The 20,630-nt window shown below is 47.9% G+C and overlaps 1 protein-coding gene across 2 annotated transcripts in view; it reads left to right on the forward strand.

Annotated features, from left to right (window-relative positions):
* The first annotated feature begins 2,242 nt into the window (after positions 1-2,242).
* Positions 2,243-20,630, forward strand: part of CLDN14 (claudin 14) — a 76,143-nt gene continuing 57,755 nt past the window's right edge. The window contains exon 1 of one of the 2 annotated variants that reach the window (XM_029214762.1): positions 2,243-2,330. The gene's annotated coding sequence lies outside the window, so the exon portion shown is untranslated. The other variant, XM_029214761.1, reaches the window with a different exon arrangement.

Genomic DNA, 20,630 nt, shown 5'->3' on the forward strand with positions numbered 1-20,630 from the left:
AAGAAGCTGAATAGGAAGAGAGAGTCATAGCAGGCGAGAGGGCCCCGCCTCCTTCCTTTCGCTCTCTGCATAGGTTTAAGAAATACCTCAAACCCCTAGGGCCCCCTGAATTGGTTTCAGGTCGGAGAGTCATTTACTTTTCAATTACCAAAAGCCAAGCGAGCTTCTTCGCTGGATATCTGCAAACACTGCTCACTGGCCTGATATTTACAATCCCTCCAGCAAGCAAAATGCAATTGGCACCCGCCTCGGTAGCCAGGATTAATAGTGGAGAGCATTGTGGTTTTGCTATTAAGTTACTTTTGGCAATTAGTAAATTTATTGTCCTAACTGTTTTCACATGGCCGGCTCCATGCACATGTCTTACTTCGAGCATGTCCTTACAGTCGTGCCCCTGTCATCATATTTCAGCATGATCACTGCCCATCTCCCCAAACTGTCCAACCCCATCAAAAGCTAATTTGCAGTCGGGTCAGCAGGAAGGAGTAAGAGTTCATTCCAAAGTCCACGGCATATTTGGGTAAAACACGGAGAAATTTTGTTTCGGATTATTGGGCGTCTGAGGGTGCACTCCAGGGGGAGGGAATGGCTGTCTGTGGTTACGCACAGCCAAGTCCAAATGCTCCCAAGCTTCAAATGTGCTGCTCTTTCCAAATCCCAACTCCAACCCCTCTTAATCCTCCTGTGGAAACGGTCAGGTGGTGGGGCAGGGATGACTTCCTGGGTCCTGGGAGAACTTTGTTCTCATGTCAGGGGCGCTAAGATTTCTAGGACGCCCAGAATCCAGCCTTACCTGCACTGTGGATGGGGTCGAGGTGCTCGGGAGTCTTGGGTGATCCCTGGCTCTGCACTAAGGGGCTTGATTCCCGGGCTTCCCTGACTCCGAGAAAAGGCCATTGTCCCTAGTGCTGCCCATCTCATGAACAGACGTGGATGGAAGCAGAGAGGGACCCACTGCAAGACCTGACCAGGGCATAGTGGGATCCTGCCCGTCTCCCACTGGTTCCTGGAGGGCACCCACTGCCCACCTGGCTGGTAGGCAGCACACCTGTAATGGAAACCTGGTTGGCAGGAGTCAGGAGCTGGTGTGACCACTGTCTTCTCGAGTGTCACCCACTGGGTCCCCTGGCCACTAGATCACAGCCAGAGCAGGTGCAGCTCAGCATAGCAGGCAGGATTGGTGACACAGGCCACCTGTCTGCTGGCAGGTTGGGGACCCTTGGGTGATTTAGTTTCCTCACCTAGTAAACGGTCCCAATTATCATGCATTTTCTGGCCCTCATTAGGAATCAACTAGAAATTTAGGCAAGAACAAGGAGTCACACCGTGTAATGGGGGTGTTCCTTTACTTTTCAAAGCGCTTTTATGCATATTAGGTTATTTTTGGCCTCATCACATATTTGGAAAGGAGTGGAAATATATATATATATATATATATATATTAAAGCACTTATCATCATGCTTGATAAGTAGTATCAGCAAATAATAACATAGTTATTAAATGACAGTAAGAATCCAAGAAGAGCTTGAGAGGAGTATCTCTTCAGCATCTTGAATAACTTCCCATCACTCTCCTTGCCCTTTCTGGGTAATTGCTCTTATCCCCCCCCCACTATGTTATTTCTTTATTGTCTGTCTCCCCTCCCCACCACATGGAAGCTCCATGAAAGCAGGGACTTGTTTTGTTCTCGGCTGTATCCTCCCCCACTCCCAACACAACCCTGGTGCATAGTAGATGCTCAATGAATATCTGTTGGGGGAAAAACTGAATGAAAGGTACTTCCCTGGCGGTCCAGTGGTTGAGACTTCCCCTTCCAATGCAGGGGGTGAGGGTTCTACCCCTGGTCGGGGAGCTAAGATCCCACATGGCTCAGGGCCAAAAACCCAAAACATAAAACAGAAGCAATATTGTAACATATTCAATAAAGACTTTGAAAATGGTCCACACCTAAAAAACCTTTTTTAAACGAATGAAAAAGGGCAGAGAATAGAGGAGCAGCCAGCCGCTCTCTGAGCGCCTCAGTTTGGAAGCTGGGGCTCCCTCCACCCCAGAGGGCAACTCCAGCCGCGGCAGATGGGTCCCTCGGCCCTCCCTTGGGGTGGGGGGGGCGGCGTTTTCACACCCCTCCCGCCAGGTTGTGCTCATTAATCCTCTCTGTTATGCGCACACCTGTGAACCTGAAATGCAGTATGCAAATGTGTTCCCAGCCAGAAGACAGTGCACTTTGCCGAGCGGTCAAGGGCGTCTTCGAAAGAGAGCAGTGTTCTCCAGGTTGGCGGCCCCGGCAGCCGCAGGACAGGGGTGGCCTGCGCGGGACCCAACCGCAGGGGTAATTCCACTCCGCCGCCTCAATTAGTCAATTATTCATCCCGCGCAGCACGCGTGCAGGGCCACCTGCGGGCCGTTGAGGCCCCAGCGCTCCGAGACTGCCCCGGGGCTCACGACTGCTTCCGAGAAGGGAAGAGGGGGGAACGGGGCGCCACTGTACCCAGCTGCAGACCCATGAACGGCCATGAGCCGGGGTGAAGCCGCCCAGGAGGGGTGAGTTCGGGTGCCAGGGGCTTGGCCATCCCAGGCGCCTCCTGTGTGCGTCCAACTCAGCCGGAGGGCGGGGGGTGGGGTGGGGGCTTTTCTCTCTCCCAGCCTCGGGTCATTTAGAATGGAATCTGGTTCAGGCTGGCCCCAGGGAGCTCACAGTCCCCGGGGTGCCCCAAGAAGTAGGCTGTGATGTAAGAGGGGGCTCCCTGGCTGTCACAGGGCGGTCAGTTGAGCAAAGGACAGAAACAAGGAGTTTATGCGTCTTTTTTTCCCTTACGATACGGAAAAGGTTTGGAAACTTGTGTGAGGCTTGCTCTCCCAGAGCAAGTGATGTTGGAATTTTCCTGATGGGGGAGAGGAGGGGGAGTGTGTGAGGTGTATTAAAACGTCTTAGAAAGTATGCAACTAACTCTCAAAAGGTACACACACACACACACACACACACACACACACACACATCTTCAGAGAGAGAGACTCACAAAAGATGTACATCCTAAGACAAAAGAAACTACTTAAATCAGCGGATACCAAAAGAACCATCACAGTGACACCTTTAAAAACAAAACCAAAGACCTGTGTCCTTGGCCAATGCCCCCTGTGGCACATTCTACTGGGCATTTGGGCTGTCTTTTAGCTTTTATATAGAAAGTCTTTGTATTTTGTGTTAATTTGTTTTTGAGGACTTCCCTGGTGGCCCAGTGGGTAAGACTCTGCACTGCCATTGCAGGGGGCACAGGTTCGATCCCTGGTCGGAGAACTAATATCCTGCACGCTGTGTGGCACGGCCAAAAAGGAAAATTGTTATTGACGGAACTTTTTGCCATATTGATCATTGGCCCTTAGAGAAGCTATATAGTGATAAAAATGCTTTAGAGAATAAACATACTTTTATTTCTCCACCTAAGCCAGAAAGCTTCCTGTTATTAGACAATGACCTCTACAAAACTCACATTTCCCTTTTTTCTTTGGCTGCTGGGAAGCTGAGAGCTAAGTTTTGTGTTTTCGATCAAAGCAGATTCTTTTAGAATTAAGACTCAGATATGATTATTTCCATCCTTTTGTTACTTGCCTCTTGTACTTTCACACACAAAAAAAACTTTTCAATAGTTTTTTTGTACTTGTGACTTTTTTTTTTTTTTTTTTTTTTTTGCGGTACGCGGGCCTCCCTCTGCTGCGGCCTCTCCCGTTGCAGAGCATAGGCTCCGGACGCGCAGGCCCAGCGGCCATGGCCCACAGGCCCAGCCGCTCTGCGGCATGTGGGATCCTCCCAGACCGGGGCACGAACCCGCGTCTCCTGCATCGGCAGGCGGACTCCCAAACACTGCACCACCAGGGAAGCCCAGGATAGTGTTTTAAAACGTGTCACAGGCTTCCTTGGTGGCACAGTGGTTAAGAATCCACCTGCCAATGCAGGGGACACGGGTTCAAGCCCTTGTCCGGGAAGATTCCACATGCCGTGGAGCAACTAAGCTCGTGCACCACAACTATTGAGCCTGCGCTCTAGAGCCCACGAGCCACAACTACTAAGGCTGCATGCCACAACTACAGAAGCCTAGAGCCCATGCTCAGCAACAAGAGAAGCCACCGCAATGAGAAGCCTGCGCACCGCAACAAAGAGTAGTCCCCGCTCGCCACAACTAGAGAAAGGCCATGCGCAGCAACTAAGACCCGATGCAACCAAAAATAAGTAAGTAAAGATAAATAAAAATTTTAAAATAAATAAAACCTAAGTCATGTCATGTCCATCCACTGCTTAGAATGATTCAGTGGCCCTCCATCCACTTAGAATAAATGCAAAGCTGCTTAGTGCCACCTACAAAGTCTGACCTGATGTCATCTCTCCAGGTGCATTTTGGGTCATTCTCCTCCACCCAACCTGGCCCACCTCACGTGGCTTCTGCACCTGGCCCCCTCCTCCCCCAGCTCTCACCTGCGCTGACTCCCTCCTTCCCCTCCTCTAGGACTCGACCTCAAGTCCCTTCCACAGAGACACCCTCTTGAACCTCGCTGCCCACACTGCTCTCGTTCATGCAGAAAGGGATGGGATTTCAGGGGGTGATGCTACCCAATGTCCAACATCAGTGGGAGAGATAAAAGCCATCATTCAGCTGGACCCCATGTATTTTCTTTAGAGAACAAATCAATTGTATTTAGATATATTTATAAAATACATATAAACACACACATTTGTTTGCTTATTTCATTACTTATATTTCCCACTAGACCATAGACACCATGAGTACAAGAACCTTATCTGATTTATTCACAAGTGTGTGTTCTTATCTGCCACAGTGCCTGGCACATAGTAGGTGCTCGACAGATGTTCTTTTTTTTTAATTAACTTTATTTGTAGCTTATTTTTGGCCGCGTTGGGTCTTCGTTGCTGTGCGCGGGTTGCTTCTAGTTGCAGCGAGTGGAGGCTATTCTTCATTGCAGTGCGCGGGCTTCTCATGGCAGTGGCTTCTCTTGTTGTGGAGCACGGGCTCTAGGCGCGCGGGCTTCAGTAGCTGTGGCACATGGGCTCAGTAGTTGCGGCGCACGGGCTTGGTTGCTCCGCGGCATGTGGGATCTTCCCGGACCAGGGATCGAACCCGTGTCCCCTGCACTGGCAGGCGGATTCTTAACCACTGCGCCACCAGGGAAGTCCCCTCAACAGATGTTCTTGAACAGATGAATAAATGATTCAAAGCTCATTCTCAGCATCCCTTAGATTGATATGAGTAGCGACAGAGACTCATATCAGTTTGCAGTGGGAGCAACGTAAGATGTCTGGTTCCAAATCCATGGTTAAAAGCTTAGGTCGGAGAGTTTCACAGGTCAGCCACCCTCCGTGTGTGGGGTGGAACTGGGAGGGACACAACTGGGACTTTTGCAGCCTTTAAAGTGGTGCTGGTGGTCAGGTGCCAGGGGCTTCCTCCTGCTTCTACTTGTGCCCATATTTGGGTTTGGGTGATGGCCACAGTTCTAGCTCCATGAATGTCTTGGTTCTGGCTGGGTTGCACATGTGAAATAAACCTGCCCATGCAGACTATGGAAATAAATAGGTTTTAATAGAAATAGCTTCTTTGGAACTGTAGCATCCTGATTCTGATGCATGTGTCTTATTGGACCACCCGAGAGACCCACGACCTGTCCTCCACGCTGTGACAATGGTGAAACTGTGGTGGTGGTGATTTTCCCTTTTTCTTGCTAAATTTATGAGTGTTCCTTGAATCCCCCTTAATGTTTGCCCCAATTGTTTAAGTTTGGGATAGCTGGGATTCCAGAAAAGGATTTGCCACCAGGTTTAAAACATCTCTGGTTGATCTATAAGTGTTGGAGTTTTGTATATCTCTGCCCAACGTACTGTGAAAATTTTCCAACACACAGCAAAGATCAAAGAATTAGTACAATGAACTGTCTGCCTGTAGCTAGCAATTGTTTACATTTTGCCATATTTGTTCTCTCTCTGCATAATACACACTCACACACACACACGTTTTGTTTCATTTTTCTTATCCATTTAAAAGTATATTGTAAACAATCATGACACTTCACAATAAATAGTTCACTCTCTGAAAAACGTTTTCCTATCTATCCACAATACCATTAACACACCTATTAAAATTCACTTTAACATCATCTACTATCCAGTTCATATTCAAAATTTCCCAATTGCATCAAAAATGTCTTTTATAGCTGTTTTTTTTTTTTTTCTTGAACCAGGATCCAATCAAAGGTCAGCCTGTTGGTTGTTGTGTCTCTCTCCATCTAGCACAGTCTCTCAGCCTTTTTTATTATGGCTTTGACTTTTGAACTGCCTGGTCCAGTTGTTGTATAGAAAGCCATATTCTGGATTTGTCCTGGCTGTGGATTTGTTTTTGGTTAAACAAGGTTAACAACCTTGTTTAATGTACATAGCTGGGTCTCTGCCAATGGTCAATTTCCTCAACATATGGTGCTATGCAGGTTTATTTATAAACTGTCTCCTCCTAGAAAGAATTGAAGGCCATTTACAGTGAAATAGAAAGTCTGTTGAATAAAAGAAAATGTTTTTAGTATGTAGAAGGATGGTGGAGGGGAAAGAGGGGGCCAATATGCCATAAACACATATTAGTGTTAGTGTGACGAGATGTGAGTTTTAACTTTGAGTTTCTGGCTGCCAAAGCACAAATGAAAAAAAAAAGTTAAAAATATCATCTTCAGGAAATATGAGCTTTACTCACCCTAGATTTATAAAAATAATTTGTCCCATAGATCCTTAGACAAATGACATCAAACAAAGTAATGAGCAGCTCCTTTAATAGCTCCATAAAATGATTCAGGAATATTCTTCATTGAGCTGCTTCTGTAATACAGACAGTCAAAGCCGGGGACACAGCATTAAAATGTAACTCACTGTAGTCATTTTTTTTTTTTTTTTGCGTTACGCGGGCCTCTCACTGGTGTGGCCTCTCCCGTTGCGGAGCACAGGCTCCGGACGCGCAGGCTCAGCGGCCATGGCTCACGGGCCCAGCCGCTCCGCGGCATGTGGGATCTTCCCGGACCGGGGCACGATCCCGTGTCCCCTGCATCGGCAGGCAGACCCTCAACCACTGCGCCACCAGGGTAGCCCTGTAGTCATTTTTTAAAGTGAGTCCAGTCTAGGTACATTGATGTCTGAATCTAACCTAACACAAGGAGAGAGGTGGCGCGCCCTGAGGATGGGTGAGTTGCCCGGCCCTGACTCTTGTCCTCAGTTCCCTACTGTCTCTGCTGGCCAGCCCTCGACAGGTCCTCAGTAGCAGACGGGTCTCAGCTGGACCCTCCATCCCAGCTGGACTCTGGGGGCAGAAACATAGCAAGTGTAAGGCTGGCCCTCTGGGATGAAGCTGACAGCCTAGCTGTGGGCTCCCCGAGATGGACCGACCCCCGACATCTGACAGCCTGTGCGCAGAGGTAGCCACAGCTTAATTTACAAGCTCCGCCAAGATTTTCTGATAAATTATTTTCCTTCTGCTTGAGTGCCCAACGAGAGCTCTGAACAGCACAGCCATGCTGCTTTCCTCCCTCCCCGGGAAAATGTTTAGAGAAGCTGTAACAGTGAGGCTGGGTTCCCGTTCTCCAGGCTTCGTGAGGAGCGAGGGCCTCAGTCTGACCCCCTTGAGGCCATCCTGCCTCCACCTCCAGCCAGGCCACCAGGGTGAGTTAGCTGCCAAATGTGCTCCTCAGAACCTGTGTGGTTTAGTTTGTCCACTTGAACTTTGGAAAGTGTCTGCGAGAAACCAAAGTGCATGCTCTCTCACATGATAATTTTGCAATTACATATTATATATGACATCATATAAATTTTTGGCAGTAGAGAAAAAAAATCCCCCATGATCCCACCACTTCTGAAAATCGACTAAGGCACTTGCTCAGGGAGACTGTCCATTCTCTGTCAGTGCATGTGTTAATTCCCTTCTACAATACAACTTGTGATTATACATGTATTTATACTTAGATGTATATGTGTAGACACATCTATATTTGTATTCCTTTCCAGCCTTTAAAGATATTTTTTATATTTATTATAATCTGTATATAATTTTGTATGGTATCTTTTCTCACTTAATTTTGTATCATGTGCTTTTTTTCTATTACTGCATCGCCTTTACAAAGTCATTTTTAAAAAATAGATAAGTGGTTTTCCATTGAATGGATGTGCTGCCCTATTTTCGTACAGTCTATCGTTTCGCCCCGTCCTTTTCATCCTACATAAATCACACTTCTATGGCTATAATTATATATACAATAAGAGCATGGCTTCCTGCTATACTTCCTGGCTTGGGATGGTTCAATTCTGCCGTCATCGGCGGGGGAAAGTGATGGCATTTCCTCTTGCTGTTACTGGCTGAGGTGCAGCCAGCTCATCTAAAGTTGTATCATGTTATTGAAATATAAGTGTTGGGAGAGGGACGAGGACACGGGCCGTAGCATGAAGAAACCCAGAGCTGGGTGGCATCATGAAAACGGGACACTGGGGCTGGCGATGGCAGATAAATTAGAGTCTGCTCGCTCCTGGTGTAGGACGTTGGGCAGGCATGGCCATACCTGCACTTGGCCGGGAAGGAGTCTGTGGGTTGTCTTGGTGGGATAGCGCTCTCATGATCCGTCTCTCTCTAATGCATTTGCACCTAGCGCACAATGTATATTCAGTTAGAAGAGGGACCTCCGGGTGTCGGCCGCACGGGGAGATGTGGTCCTGTGAGTTGCCAGGAAGCCATATGTTTATATCATCCTGTACTTGTCAAAGCGCTTTGAAGTTCATGATTTGCTCTAGCTCCCCCCGGGGGGTTTGTCCTGTGTTTCTATCATAACCCTTTTCACGGTTGACCTGGTGTTGGATTCCTAGCCACTCCCACGCCTCCCCCAGGACTTTGGGATTGCTAAAAAGCAGGGATTGTGTCTTTACAGGATTAATTTTCATCAGTACAACTTCCAATAATATAGTATAAAATTAAGCATTTCCATTCATAGAATGGAATTTTTGTTTTTTGTTTTGTTTTGTTTTTGCGGTACGCGGGCCTCTCACTGTTGTGGCCTCTCCCGTTGCGGAGCACAGGCTCCGGACGCGCAGGCTCAGCGGCCATGGCTCACGGGCCCAGCCGCTCCGCGGCATGTGGGATCTTCCCGGACCGGGGCACGAACCCGTGTCCCCTGCATCGGCAGGCGGACTTTTAACCACTGCGCCACCAGGGAAGCCCTAGAATGGAAATTTTTTTTGAAAGAAACACTCACCCTAGTAAGTTGAACCACTACTCTTTTTCTGTGTTCACCTCTGGCCCTGGGTTACACGTGCACGTCAGGTTTTATCAATTTATTACCACAGTATTGCTGCCCGGATTCCTTCTGCTCTTTGTCTGGCTTAGTCTGACCGTCGTCAGTATTTTCCCACGATGGCTCAATGTCTGTGGACCCATCATTTTTAAAGACTCCGTGATACTCCAGAGACGGGTGGGCCTTACTGAACTCTCCCCCGTGCTGGACACAGAGCTGAGTCCACGACTGTAAGCTGTGAGCACCTTCGAACACAGCCTCAGCACACGGGGTATGAGTGGTCGTGCCCCATCTCAATGCTCCAGTACCTAAGAGGTGACTGGTAGCACCCCACTGCAGGGGAAAGAGCAGAGCCCTCCCCGGCCCTCTGTGCCCAGCTGGACTCCGGCGCCCCAGCTTCCTTCTTCCCACACTTGATTGGGGAAGGTGCAGCCAGATGTGCGGTCTCGCCTGAGATAAGCCCCGCTCCATTACCGACCAGCCCCTCCGAATGCGTTTTCTGGACAGTTGGTTGCTATGCTCTGGAATTTCAGACCATGCTGAATTTACTGGTTTTATGGCTCGGAATTTCAGGAGCGGCACCACAGATGTTAAACGTGTGAGTCTCTCGGTGCTAGTAAAATAAACCTTAATCAAACAGGGGTGTTGTGACTCAAAGAGTTCGATAGCCCTGAATACATTATGTCAATCACCAATACAGATGTGGGGAGTTGAGTCATCGGGCAGCATGGTAACTTTATATGGTCAGAGAGCCAGCTGTGAATATTTAAGGGGGGAAAACCCTTTTTCATTTCTAGACAAATATAGTTCTGATCATAACTTAAATATTTTCTTTAGTCAAAATACTGATTTCTCTTTCTCACCAAATTCTCCAGAGAAGCCCTTGTGTTTTTCAGCTCCACCACATGCAAGGTTAGATTAGAAGCTCACTTTTGAAATAAGTTTTGAAGCACATTTTTTTTAAGGCTAGCATTTTATCCTCACAGATAAATGTCCTCCCCACCCATCCTTGCTGTGAATGGAGTAATAGTATCCCCGGAGGGCTCAGAAAATCCCCGGTGCTGGGATGGAGACACTGAGGTTGGCTTATGTCAAGGTCACATGGTGGCTTCTGGGCAGAACTTAACCTGCTGACTCCTGACCCAATTGCTAGTATGTTAACACTCAAGCCTTGTACTCGAGCAACACTTTTCAGAGAAAATGGCTTTTGTGGCTGGGCAAATGAATTGTGGTGGAAAAAAAGCATTTTAATGTAGCTTTCATGGCTGCCTGGAGGACTTAAAGGCAACAATAACTTTTCCATGAATTATTTTACCTACCTTTTCCTGGGCTTATAAATAAAAAGACCCCAAGAAACCCGCGTTTCCTCATTTGTAAAAGAAGGGAATTAGACTCTGTGAACTCTAGGTTTTATGGATCAGTAATTCTGTTTTCCCAGAATCCATTTGACTTAGGAATACCAAACCTAGACGTAGATGGACATAATGTAATATCTGTAAGTGCCATGTGTTATAATGAAAAGTAAACAGATTATTGATTTAATTTTTTAAAAGTATATTCTAATTGTGTAGGTATTACAGAATATATTCTCCTTAATTGCAAAGAAAAACAAACATTACAGGGAAAAACTACAGTCCACTCAGACACCCCACCCCCCAATCCTAATTCCCTCCTGCTTCTCCTAGAGACTGTTATTGCTTTGGGATACATACATAATAGAGACCTTTTAAAACTGCATTTACAGCCAGGGGCTCTCATATATACCCCTAAAATACATATAGTATTGTTTTTAGTGTTGTGGGGTTTTTTTTAATGTAAATTGTTTCACATCTTGACTTTTCAGTCAACAGTCTGTCTTGGAGATCTTTCCATGTTCATGTGTATAGATTTAGCCCTTACTTCTTTATTTGGGCTGTTGGGAGGTTTGCTCTGGTCTCCCATCTCCCCTCGTCCACGCTGTCTTCCTTCACTTCACCAGGTGCATCTAAAACATAATCTCCTCCCACTGTTTGAAAGAGCGCCCCCTTCAAAGCTCTGTCAGCCATCAGCGGCACTGGGGGCTCTCCCTGCCCCTCCACCTCTCAGAATTCCTCATTCCCTCACACTCTGTCACCTACATTTGTATGTGTTATTACTTGGATTTTACTTACGTTTTTATCGTCACATGGACTTCCCTTAATTATAATTAACCTAACTCTAACCTAATCAATATTTGTTTCTATGCTGTCTCCTCACCAAATTACCTCTGTGAAGACCAGGAGGACGTTTACGTTTATTGATCTCTGCAGCCGTGTGCAAGGTCTGGCACACAGTAGGTGCTCGTAAAGGTGGGCCGGCCTGCCCGAGGCGGGGCATGTGGGAGGGTACTGCCCCATCAGGTGAGGGAGGGAGAAGGCAGGGTTGCCGCAGACCCTCCCGTGGCCAGGATCACCAAGCAGGGGGGATAGTCCCCTCAGAGCCCCCGAAACACTTTTTCATTAGGGAGATTGAAGGCTGCTTCTTCATTTGCAGAACAGTCTGTGGCCGAAATGGAATCTGCAAACCAGTTCCCACGGTGCTTCTGCTCCTGTTAAAAATAAACCCGACTCTATCTAGGAGGGTTTGTTTAAAAAAAAAAAAAAAAAATTCCACGTCCCTCCCAAACCGGCCTTTGAGCAAAAGCCCGATGCAAAGATTTAATCTTTAACTGAAATGCAGGGTGCAACATAAACTAATAAAGGCAGTGCTAACCTTTTAAATCGTCCTATCAAAACCCACCTCCCTGGGAGTCGCCCGCTCAGGTACTTATTATGCTGGGTCCATGGGAAGGGAACAGTTAGCTGGCATTGCTCAGACACTAACGTAATATCAAAACTGTACAGCAGTATTTTGCTCTGCATAAAGCATGTCTTTATATTTATTTCAGATGTCGGGTAATGCTAATTTTTTTAGGCTAACATAAGAAATAAGAAAAATATTATGGGAAAATTTCTAGATCTCATATTTCACATATCAGGTGATGCTAATTTTTTAGATTAACAAATAGAAATAAGAGATGGGGAAATAGTGAAGGAAGTCAGACACAGAAAGACAAATATCATATGATATCACTTATATGCGGAACCTTAAAAGAAGCGCACAAATGAGCCTACTTACAAAACAGAAGTAGCGTCACGAATGTAGAAAACAAAACTTATGGTCACCAGGGGATAAGGGGGAAGGGATAAACTGGGAGATTGGGATTGACACACACACACTACTATATACAAAATAGATAGCTAATAAGAACCTGCTGTATAGCACAGGGAACTTTACTCAATACTCTGTTATGGCCTATATGGGAAAAGAATCTAAAAAATAAAAGTGGATATATGTATACATATAACTGCTTCTTCACTTTGTTGCACACCTGAAACTAGCACAACATTGTAAATCAACTATACTCCAATCAAAATTTATTTAAAAAAAGAGATAAGGGGAAATATTATGGAAAAATCTCGTAGTTGTTGATTCCTGAGAACCTCACGCAAGTTACCAAGGAAGCCTGTGATTACAGGCGTGCATATATGCGATAAGGATTTGAATTTTTCACCTGCAGGGGAGGTGGGAATGAGATGAGGAAACAAAGCAAGCTGTTCATTCTGAGTTAGCAACCACTATTAGACATAAGTACATATCAGGGAGCTCTTTTCTATTTAAGAAAACCCTTTGTATGGAAAGATACATCCTTTCAAACATGATTAATATGTCTTGCCTGGAGCTTTCTACTCAAATTATTTGTAATTCTAGTGAGGAGGAAGCATTTCTTTCTAGCCAAAACAGCCGTCTGGATGAATACAAATGAGTTTGTAAAAGGCTTGTGTTACTAACGGGGTAAACTCCCGCAGGTGACCTTCTTTGTTTGAGTTCTGTTGTTGAAGGCTGCTCTCAGCCGCCTTGCGTTCCCTTTGGGCTAGATGGATGGAGGGCCATGGCAACGCTGAGGCTCACTCTGGAGCACATCCTGCCTGTGGCAGAGATGGGGGAGAGAAGGAGAGCGGAAGCCGTTTCCAGAACCTTCCACCGCTTCCAGAACCTTCTGCCATCTCCAACGTGCAGGTTATTTCTCTGAGCAAAATCGATTTGCCAGCAGCCAACATGGGTCCCAGGGTGAATCACTCATCTCCAGGACAGGACAGGGACAGATGCTCCCTGCATGGATGGACAGCTCGGGGGACCCACATTCTTCAGGATCAGCTGATGGGGAAGGAATCCCAGCTCAGCTCTCCAGCGAGAAGCAGCCAGGAGGAGACCTGCAGCCCAGTGGGAAGAGCAGAAACCTGGAAGTAACTAAGTTGCCTTCTTTCTGAGTAGGGAAAGGTTAAAATGTTCCAGGAAGAAGAGCTGCCTAGCGCTTGGCTTCCCAGTGCACAGAGGTTAAAAGCTTGAAATCAGATTTGTGGGTTCAAATCCCACTCAAGCCGTGGGACCTGGGCAGTTAGGTTCCTCTCCAGCTTCCCTTACCTTACCTGGAAAAAGATGGTAAATAATATCAATAGTACTTGCCCCAAAGGACAGTGGTGACAATTACATGACTTAAGTGTGGAATACTCTTACCGCATAGCCTGGCACATGTTAAAGATGGAAGAAATGTTAGTTTTAATTATATATTCTTTATGAGTACGTTTATCGTTATTAGTTACTCATCTTTAACAATAGTTAAAGGGAGTGATAACTAAAAAAATTTACCTCCTGAGGTTGAGGCGAGAGAAGCTGAAAACCAAGGCTGATCTTAACGATATTGACAACATTGTGTCAAACCGTGAAGAGGAATAACTAATATTTTAAAAAGCAAAAATTTTTGCTGGCCCGTTCGAGTCCGTTTACATGATAAAATTGGACTTTTTTCCACTGATTTTTGCTATCTCAGCTCTGCGTCAGACCAGTGTCTGGAAAAGAGATGTCCCAGCGATGGGACAAAAACCAGGTGTCTGAGGATCCCTTCTAAAACCTGAGCTTAAATGTTTTAAGCAGCAAAAATAAGTGTCCCCCCGACAAGTAACAGAAAAATAAGCAACGAGGGAAAGAAAAGAAATTAGGAAATTAAATTGAGATGTCCTGCTAAATGCCTAAGCAGTGACAATTACTTTTTCCTGCCAAACATGGTGAACTGCTTTTTCTCCTATTTTCTCCCTAGAGAGTGAAGAAATTATTGCATGATAAGTCATTTATCTTCAGTGCAGGTACAACAGGATATAACCACATATTACCCAAAATGGGGAATTCACGTCACATTATTTTCCATCGGTGAGTAATAGACGGGAAATGGGAAATGTCACTACAAGGCTGGCTGGCCATCTGGTCAAAGCCTCTCTATGAATACGGCAGCTGACCTACATGGAAATATTAAAGCAACAAAGTCCGAATCTGTTTTGCTTCTCCAGGGAACTTCAGTTCATGCATGGAAGGAAGGCAATAAAGTCCAATTATTCTGGATGGGGCTACGCAAGGCATATGAAAATTATCTCATGTTGGGTAACTCTAAAGCTAAGTATTTTTTAAAATAGCCATCAGTCACTCCAAGTAACAAAATGAAACAAACTGATCAATCTCTGAGGAGCTACACATTAATCAAAAGATGGTGGTGAGATGTTGGCAATTTTTCATTATTCCACGTGTAATATTTTACGTCTGACATGCTGACAGGGTGGTCTGAATAGATGAAATTATCACGTCCGAAAGGAAGGACAGTTCAGCTTTGTGTGTTGGACCATCCAGGCATTGCCTGTTGAATACGGATCCCCAAGTTTTCCCTTTTAAAGTGTTTGCTTTCCTCTTATTTGGGGTGCACGGTCCCTGTAGGTGACAGTGACAATAATAAGGGGCTCTTACTTGGAGCATGGGGAAACCCAGCGCCTCTCTAGTGGTCCTCAGAGCCAAGGTTCTGTCCATCAACGTCCCATGTCTCAGGAGGTCAGTGGATTGGCCCCGCCATGCACAGGAGGAGCCTGTCTGACTTTGGAGGTGAGATGGATTGTACTACGCAGTAGGTGATGATCAGACGCAGAGGAGAGATTAGTTAAAATCAAACTGGAGTGAAGTCTGTCTCAGGCATGACTGCTCAGGCCAGCCTCACGAGTGTGGTGTGTTCATCAACTTAAAGTTGATTTGAATGAACACACCTAAAAAATACTGATAAAGTCCTTCATCTGTTTTTATTTTTTCTACCTCAGTGAAAACATAAACATCCCAATGGGTCCCTCTGGACTTTCAGATCTCTGAGTCTTTGGTCAAGTCAGTCCATTTCTCTAGGGCTCAACTTCATTATCTGTGACATGAGAGTGAACGCTAGATCAGGGGCGGCAGGCTAGGACCGTGGGCCAGACCCGGCCCTCCACCTGTTTTTGTAGATAAAGTTTTATTGGAACACAGCTATGCCCTTTGCTTCTGTGTCATCATGGCTGCTTTCACACTACAAGGGCAGAGTTAAGCAGTTGTAACAGAGACTGTGTGGCCAGCAAAGCCTAACATATGTACTGTCTGGCCCGTTACAGTAAGAGTTTGCTGGCCCCTGGGCCAGGTGATTCCCACAGAGGTTCCTTCCAGCCCTGAAATCTGTGATTCTGAGAAGAAGGAAAGAATAGGAGGTCTTTGGGTACCTGAGTGGAAGGGACAGCACTGAGGAGAGGAAAGGTCAGAAGGGGATGCTGCATGGGCCAAAATAAACACTCCTTTTCCCTCGTGATGTTGCTTCCCTCTGGCCCACAGGCCATGCTTTGGGGGCCCAGAGTGGAAGTGGGGCGGGGCACAGAGAGCGGCCCCAGCTCACGTTTTCAAGATGAGACAACCCTGTAGCAGCAGACAATTCCCAATAAGGAAATTGATGATGCCAGGGGCTCCCCACGCCTTGCAAGGGCCTGACCCTCCACGTGCAGGACAATGTGCAACTGGGGGTCATACTGGGGATCTTGTGGGTGGCCCCTCACCAGCAGGGCCTGATTCCACCCCGAGGGCATCTGCTCTTGTCTGCTTTGCTCTGGGCACCCCACGTGTGGCTGCCAGACCTGGCTGACCCTCCCCAGCCTGTCACTTGTCTGCTCAGGAAGTCACCGTTCAAAGCTTCTGCCAAGTTTCCCCCTCAGTCTGGCCTCATGCCAGCTTCTCTGCTGTTCCCCGCCTTCCCTGCCTCGGCCTGGGGCCTCCTCTCCATCCTCTGACCGCCTGCAGCAACCCCCTGACCACTGTGCTGCTCCTCCAGCCCCAGATCCTCCTCTTTCTCCCCACCCTTAGTTTCAGTGTCTTCATCCCTCAAGGCTCAGCTCAGTGTTCATCTCCAGGAAGCCCACCCGTCTCTCCTGTCCCCCCAACTCCCCTAGCATATTTCAGCAGACCAGCAGCTACTCATTCTATGCTCTTCAGTTCCGTCTCTGTGCACAACCACATGCCCTTGACATCAGGGTCTCCGTCTCATATTTCTCTTGAGGTCACAGGATCGGGTCTTGACTAGGAGTCAGTGCTTAATTGATTCTCGAGTGGTCTGGGCAGCCCTGCCAAGGAGGGCCTGGCATTTACTCTCCGCATATTTCACAGAGCTCCTGCGTGTAGGTGGAGGGTTCTGCTCAGCTGTATAAGGTCCACAGAGCAGCTTCCAAGGGCAGCAGGAGATGAAGAAGGCTCTCAAAGGTCCCAGAACTCCAAGGGCGTGAGTCAAGATGGCCCAGCAGCCCAGGGAGGGCCAAAGCAAGGGCACCTTGCATCTGTGCCTTGCATCCCCAGCGTGCGCCAGAATGACGTGAGAGAAGATGGGCGTCCTGGACCCTCACTCACCCCGGGTCCCAGTTCCAGTCCCGCTGTGTGTCACAGCCTGGTGCAGACGACGTGGGACAGGACGACTCCACACGGGTCCTATTTCCCGTCCCACCAAGTGCCTACTGGTCCTGCCAGAAAGTGGCCAGCGGCTGAACCTGAATGTGACATTTGAACGCCAAGTGACTGCATTCGCCCTAGTGGGCCCAGGTCCAGCAGGTTCTGGGTATACGATCCTGGCTATTGCATGGCATCAGGCAGACCATTCCCCTGGCTGCTGGGCCTCCACCACGGTCACGTGAAGCCTCACCTGAAGGGAGGGGAGCTTAGTTCTCACTGTAACTGGCTCTCCTATTTCCCTCGTGCAGCGTAAAATTCAAGGCAGATGAATGTTGCCAGCAGCTTGCACTGCTGAGGAAGTGGGGGGCGGGATGGAGCTACAGGAGGATTTCTTGTGCTCGTGGAGGGCAGTCAGGCCCCGGTGTGGAGGTCACGTGCCTCCCCATACTGTCATGTTACCGCTCTACTGTCCTGGACGTAATGCTCCAGGGGCAGCAGGATGGGAGCATCTCAGAGCAGGCAATCGAGTGATGGGGACGTCCCTTCCCATTTGTCATTTGGGAGGGTGCCTAATCCACTTTCCACCCAAACTGGGAAACTTCCTAGATTATTTTCTAAATCATTAAAGTTTAAGTCCTGAGTTCAGTCCCTCGTTTGCAAAAGTTTGGGTGAACACAGATATCTAAACAATTTAGCTTAAGAATGTTCCTTTTGGCACACACACACACACACATGCACGCACACGCACACACACACACCATTTATCTGTGTCCAGATGAAGTTTCAAGAGATGGATCTGTGCTTTCCAAAATGTGATTTCCTGCAATATGTGCAGGAAACCAACCTATTATTTGAAGCCATCTGTTTGCTCTGTACAAAGGCAATGAAAAGAAATACACACAGAGGACGATAGAGACTGTAGCCCTCACGTGTCGGGTATACTGGGTGTGCTCAGGCTTGCGCCTTGCTCCCTGGAGCTGGGAGGGTGGAAGCATCGGGTAGGTACATTGAGGACAGTGAGTGACACTGGACGGAACAGTGTGGGGAGGGGGACGGTCCCCGCCGAGTGCCCTGGTTGGTCTCAGGCTTGGTCTCTGCAATGACATGGGTGCCTGCCAACATCATCTAGTATGTGTGTACCATCTCATCTCTCCCTTTTCCTAACAAACTCCTCTGCTCCCAGGAAGATCACGCACGAACACCAGGGATCTGTGGCTGGCGGTGCCAGGGTGGTAGAGGCAAGGTCCTCTCTGCTCGTGACCTAGTCACCGAGGCCGACATACTCCCTGTTTGGCGGGGACCCAGCAGGTGATTGAAATGGAATGGGGAAAAGTTATCTCAGGGTAAAAGCTACACTCCTCTCAAACTTACCTTGAGTCCAAAAGGCCAAAGTTTGCAAAAGAGAGAAATGACAATACTTCCCTTCAAATTGGAAATTGTGGCTTGTAATTTATGTGTGGAATTCCAGGGCACAGGGCATCCTCTTGCACTGTTCTCGGGTTACCTTCCCCCGTGCATCTGTATCCTGTTCTCTGGAAGGGACCATATATCACAGCATCCTCCAGATGCCATCGCATGGAGTTGGTGAAATCCAGGGCAACCGGAATGGTCAGGGCTGCATTTATGTCTCCAAAGGGGCTGGGCTGGGGACGGGGGAGTGCAGGGCCCGGCTTCTCCCGCCTTTGCCTTTGCTGGCCTTGGGGCAGGAATGTTTGCAAAGCCTTCACCCCATCCTGGGGAGCTCTCAGTGTCTCCCAGAGTTAATAAGTGAGGACAGGAAGGACGCACGTGTGCCAAGCCAGGATGCACAGTTCGGGTCTGAGTCACTCCCCTGTGGTCCTGATGCGCTTTATTTCAAGACAGGCTCTGAGCCCACCAGGGTAATTACACATGTTCTCGTATAGAGTAGGCTCTGGAATTGGGAAAGAAAGGCCAGGCTGGCTGAGTGTGGGGTGTGGCTGGCTTGATTATATTGGACGTGAAAAGAAGATGAATTTTCTAATAAGCGTAGGTGCCAGTGAGCCCGCCATTATCTTAGTTTGAGACTCTAAGATAATTTATCCACAGGAGGAATGCAGAGATTTTGCTGGGAGGTGCAGGCCCTTATTTTTCAAGTTTAAGGCATGAATAAATTTCCTATAATAACTTGATAGGGATCTTTTAGCTGACATTTCACCATTGATAGAACATTCTAAAGCCTAAGAGCTTTAATACAACACTAAATATTCTCCAACATGATTTTTTAGTTGGGAAATCACGACAATGCCGCCAGTTCCCTTGAGAAGTAAGGGACGGGGATGACAGATGCATTCCTCAGTCCTTACCCTGCTGCTCCCCCATCAGCCAGCCTGGGGCCCCAGCCCAGCACTGTCTCGGCATCAGGGCTGAATCGTTCTCTCCAGTCAGCATTCCAGCCCCCCACTGCCACCCCCAGTAGTGACCACCAGCTTTGGGCCTCACTGCGTTGCTCCCAAGACATCTGCCCACACAGATGCACCTCTGACGCGTGGAAGCTTATTTCCTTGGCAAAAAAAATTCCAACCCATTTACAGGACTCGATTTCAGGATTTTCTTGGAATGTTGTGAAAATCTGTGTCTTGGCCATGAGAACATTTAGAAGTGGAGGTCTGTGTGGCTCTGGTTACAGTATGGTATGTCTGTCCTAAATAGATACTCGGCAGGCCACCGAGCTCTCCTCTCCTGTGTATCAGTGAGCTGGGAAAGGAGGGAACCACCTTTAGAAAAGGTTCCCACCCACCCACTACCTTTGTTCTTTTCTCCCTCTCCATCCTTCTCCAAGCGGGTACCAGAAGGGGCCATGTGATACCCCCTGCAGCTCCCAAAGCCAGCCGCCAGCCACTTCCACGGCGTGGCTCACCTGCTGCCAAGAGCCTGTAGCATGGCCTGGTGATTTAAGAAGAAGCTGGTCTTTACAAAACAGCCTCTGCTTTCAGACATTTTGTGGTCATAGCCAAGTTTTTAAATCTTTGCTACCCAGTGCCTATCCCCCCAAAAGGTGGACTTTTCTCTTCCCTTCTGAAATGGCAGCTTTTCAAGACAGTCTGGCCTTCCCCCAAGTCTGGCCACTGCCATGCTGGGCCTTCTGCTGTGCGCAGCTCGAAAACTGAAGTGAGCCACTGCTCAGACCACAGCGTCTGGCCTTCCACGGTCCCGCGAAAGTCGCTCTGCAAAACCTTATCCATGGGGAGAACGGAGAAGAGGGTAGCGTTGTAAGAGACATACCAGCTCCCTCCGGCCAAACGTCTAAGAAAAAGGCACAACTTGGGGCTTCCCTGGTGGCGCAGTGGTTGAGAGTCCGCCTGCCGATGCAGGGGATGCGGGTTCGTGCCCCGGTCCGGGAAGATCCCACATGCCGCGGAGTGGCTGGGCCCGTGAGCAATGGCCACTGAGCCTGCGCGTCCGGAGCCTGTGCTCCGCGACGGGAGAGGCCACAACAGTAAGAGGCCCGCGTACCGCAAAAAAAAAAAAA

The sequence above is a fragment of the Monodon monoceros genome, unplaced genomic scaffold (assembly GCF_005190385.1).
Source record: "Monodon monoceros isolate NGI ecotype Baffin Bay Population unplaced genomic scaffold, NGI_Narwhal_1 Super_Scaffold_11, whole genome shotgun sequence".
In the NCBI taxonomy this organism is placed as follows: domain Eukaryota; kingdom Metazoa; phylum Chordata; class Mammalia; order Artiodactyla; family Monodontidae; genus Monodon; species Monodon monoceros.